The sequence below is a fragment of the Panthera pardus genome, unplaced genomic scaffold (genome assembly GCF_024362965.1).
Source record: "Panthera pardus isolate Hobbes unplaced genomic scaffold, ASM2436296v1 HiC_scaffold_16, whole genome shotgun sequence".
NCBI classification, from domain to species: domain Eukaryota; kingdom Metazoa; phylum Chordata; class Mammalia; order Carnivora; family Felidae; genus Panthera; species Panthera pardus.
Window position 1 is genome coordinate 116,072,347 of NW_026526721.1, and position 4,665 is coordinate 116,077,011.

The following is a 4,665-nucleotide window of genomic DNA, read 5'->3' on the forward strand; positions in this document are numbered from 1 at the left end:
CTCAGGAAAAAAATATATTTCTTTCAAAATATTACTGGTCATTGACAATGCACCTGGTCACCAAGAGCTCTGATGGAGATATACAATGTGATGAATGATGTTTCCATCCCTGCTAACACAACATCCATTCCACAGACCACGGATCATGGAATAATTTCTACTTTCAAGTTTTAGTATTTAAAAATACATTTTCTAAGGCTATAGTTGCCATGGATAGTGATTCCTCTGATGGATCTGCCAGAGTAAATCGAGAACTTTCTGGAAAAGATTCACCATTTTTAATTCATGGGAAGAGGTCAACATATCAGCATCAATAGGAGTTTGAAAGAAACTGGTTCCAACGCTGATGGATGACTTTGAGGGGTTCAAGATTTTAATGGAGGAAGTAACTGCGGATGTAGTAGAAAGAACAAGAGAACTACAATAGAATTAGGGCTTAAAACTGTGACTGAATGGCTGTAATCTCATGATCAAACTTTAACAGATGAGGAGTTCCTTTAATGGATGAACCAAGAGAGTGGCTTCTTGAAATGGAATCTACCCCGGTGAAGATGCTGTTAAGATTGCTGAAATGAATACAAAAGATTTAGAATATAACACAAACATAGTTGATAATGCAGTAGCAGAGTTTGACAGGACTGATTCCAATACTGAAAGAAATTCTACTATTGGTAAAATGCTGTCAAATGTAATCACATGCTCAGGGAAATTGTTCATGGAAGAGTCAATGGTTGGGCAAAATTCATTATTGTCTTATTTTAAGACAACAGCCACAGCCACCCCAATCTTTATCAACCAGCACCCTTACCAGTCAGCTGCCATCAACATCAAGACAAGACCCTCCACCAGCCAAAAGATTACAACTTACTGAAAGCTCAGATGATGGTTAGCATTTTTTTATCAGTAAAGTATTTTTAATTAAGGTATGCACATTTTTTTGACATAATGCTATTGCATATTTAATCAATTATGGTATAGTGTAAATGTAACTTTTATATGCACTTGGAAACCAAAAAACTAATTTGCCTTGCTTTATTGTCATATTCACTTTTTTGCAGTAGTCTGGTACTGAACCTACAGTATCTCTGAGGTGTGATTACACTACCAGACAGCTTTCCAAATTTATACCCACCGGCGAAGGGTGAGAGTTCCAGTTGCTCCAAATCACCATCACCACTTGCTATGATCAACTTTTAATGGAGTCTAGTAATAATTTAAAGAGATAATCCTGGAATTTAAATCTATCACAAGGAATACACCTCCATTAATAGTATTATTATAAATCTAAGTTTAAATATTTCATTTTAGTTGATATGTACTTCCCTCCTCCCACCCCAGTTTGGCATGCACACAAACACAAACTCACATAAACACACCAACAACTGAAATAACAAGAGCTCCATTTGCTAGTTCTGGAAGAACTCTGTGATTTCCTATTGCGTTTTGGAAAAAAAACAACACCGTGCATTTGTATGCTTTAGAGAAATTTAGAAAAACAGGGAAGCATCCTATTATCTTTAAGGGGATCATCTTAAAACCTCAGAAACTGTCTCTAGCCGGTGCTTTCAAAGTCAGCTCAAAGTGCAGTGGGATGTGCAGAAAACGTTCATTAGTCAGGCACACCGCGAGTTAAGTCCTTACTTCTAGGAATCATTTCTAATCATTTGTAATTAGAGTAATGCTTTTGAAACGTTTGCATTACTAACCATGAGGAGTTGAAACTTTCTCTTCTGGGAAAGTGAGCAGATGGTGTCACTTCATTTACTTTTTCCCATTCGGCGGGGAGGACTAAGGGATTTAACTTGTCCTTTCCGTCTCTCCTGCCTGGGGTTTGGATAGTTGTCTAGTCTGTGGTCGTAGCTCTTGGCTCAGCTATTTCTTGTCCAGTTCCTTTTGTTTGATATCACTTTGATCTTCGCCCAATATCAGCGATGCCTTGCTTGGATGACTCTCTCGCTCTAGCTCTTACTCTTTTCCTTGGCAGGAGTATTCTTTTCTTTTGGTTGTAAGAATCTGGCCAGTAATGAGGTGGTAAGCTCCTGTCGAAGCAGCAGGAGTTGTCAGTGCTCCTTTCTTTCATTAACTTTCTTGGGCTGTAGCCACAACAGCAAGACTTCAGGGACTGAGAATTTAACCTTCTCCAGCACTGATCATTTTTCCACATGGATTCACATGGCCCCATAGCCCCTTGGCCCCTTTCACCACCTCCTTCCCTCCACCCTGCTTTTTATAGATTATCCTGAACTTTCTGTCCAACGCTCTCCAGGGCCACCATGAAATAATACGCTTGAAGTATTTCTTTTTTATTTTTTCAGTTAACTACCTTTTATTCATTGTTGTTACATGAAGAGCACATTCATACGGCTTGAACAAAAGGTGCTGAAATTTCAGATAACAGCTGTGGCAAATTATCTTTTCTCTTATGAAATAAGCAAGTAATTGGTAACCACACTTTGTAGCATAATGTCATGTATTTTAATCCTAGTAGAAGAATGAAAATCTTGTGCTTAATAGTAATGATTATATATATTACAATATATAATGTAAATGTGTGTATATATATTATATATAATATATATATTATATATATATACACATATATATGATATAATTAGAAAAATCCCTTTCTCTTGAAGTAGTGGCCATTTACTTAAATAATCATAACATCACTCCCCACTTGATTCATTCTAAAGGAAACAATACATTGATATACTCACTGGGAACTCTGACCAACTTAATAACGATAGCAATAATAATATAATAACAGTAATACCAGTAATGATGGTGATGGCAATAAAACCATCATGTTTTAGATGCATGTTATATGCCAGATACAATGCCATACATTATTTGTTTAGTGTGTGTATATGTGCAAAATTTATCATTCTCAGTTAAAACTTGTATAACAGTTATGATCATGTCCAGTTTACAGATAAAGGAAATGATGCACAGACAAATTTCTTGCCCAAAGTTAGACTTACTCTGAAGGGTTGCTCTCTTCCCTCACTTCCCACACCCTCTTCCCCCAGTCAATTTGCTATTCTCTCAGATTTAGCATCACATATATCAATATTCATTTATCATCCCCCATATAATACGAGCATTCATTTGTAAAAGCATTTCCTAAGAATAGATGGGTATAACCTAGTCTTGGACCTATCATTATAAGCCATACAATGTTGAAAGAGTAGATTTGCTTGGTATTTCAAGCTTATTTTGAAATGATTTCTGGGGGCGCCTGGGTGGCTCAGTCGGTTAAGCAGCCGACTTTGGCTCAGGTCATGATCTCGCACTCCGTGGGTTTGAGCCCCGCGTCAGGCTCTGTGCTGACAGCTTGGAGCCTGGAGCCTGTTTTGGATTCTGTGTATCCCTCTCTCTGACCCTCCCCCGTTCATGCTCTGTCTCTCTGTCTCAAAAAAATAAATAAACGTTAAAAAAAGAAAGAAAAGAAAAAAATTTTTGAAATGATTTCTGTATACTAATGGAAGATCCAAACTCACTGGTGTTTTGTCTTGTTATAGACTGATAGATTTATTTATAATAACTGATGAATTATGCTTTTGTGTTTGTAAGATTAGAGGATATATAAAAGCACGTGTACTATTGACTAGTTTTAATTTATATTACTTCCATTAATTTCTAATTTGCCATTAGGGACTGAGATGATTTTCCATTCTTTAGATCTCTATTGACACCAAATTAGTATCAATACAGAACAATGTCCATATTGGGCACTACCTTCTTGATACGTGCCATTATGTACTTTATTATAGTTTCTCATTTCCTGGTCTGCCAGTTGCTCTAATGTTCCTTCATTTTTATACATGCAACTCTCTTAGACTCATATTTGCTGATGGATATATTTCTCTCATCTTTCATCACTAGAAGCCATGGGCTTTTAGTTAGCCTGGGAAAATTAAAAAAGCAACGTCCTCAACACAGGGCTCTTTATCTCTTAATGTTTGACAGCATAAGCAAAATGCCAGTCTCAGTCAATTCAACTTCATCAGATAGTCTACTAGCGGCTTAGACACTGTGGCAATTACCTTCAAGGCCAGAGAATGAGTTCAGGAAAGAATACAGAGGGAGTTGCAGATTATGAAAACATAAAAATTATAAAACAAAGATAGAAATTGTACTCTAAATATTTCTCTCTCACTGATGGAGATGTTCCTTGTAAGGAGATGTAAGGTGTTAAAAGATTTCATTACTTTTAGTTCAATAAGATATCAATTAAAGGCAAAAAGACAGCATTTATCGTATTTCTAAAAATTACATGCAAATGACCCCAACTTTAAAGTCAAAATGCTATTGCCAGAGTAATAATTTTTCAGTGGTTAATCCCCTTAATTCATTTCCCCAGAGTAACTGAATCTGTTGCAAGCACTGGGGCCCAAGGAATTAAAACAGCCAGGCATAGCAGAAAGAGACTTGGGTGAGAGCAAGAGAACTTGGCTTAGTCCTTGACCTCCCACTCTGCTCTTAATATCCCCAGGTGATCTTGGGTAAGTACCTCACCTTTATGGTCCTTCCTTTTCTATACAATAGGGATTTGGGGGAAATGAACTGTTCTGTCCTTTTAAATTCCAGACATTTATTATTATTTTCTGTATTAAGAGAGGGGTTTACTAAAACTGAGTAAATCATGCTTCATGTTATTCACTA

At 36.7% G+C, this 4,665-nt stretch overlaps 1 pseudogene; it reads left to right on the forward strand.

Moving 5' to 3' along the window:
• Positions 1–1,631: 1,631 nt before the first annotated feature.
• Positions 1,632–1,751, forward strand: LOC128777555 (small nucleolar RNA U3; annotated as a pseudogene).
• Positions 1,752–4,665: the final 2,914 nt, after the last annotated feature.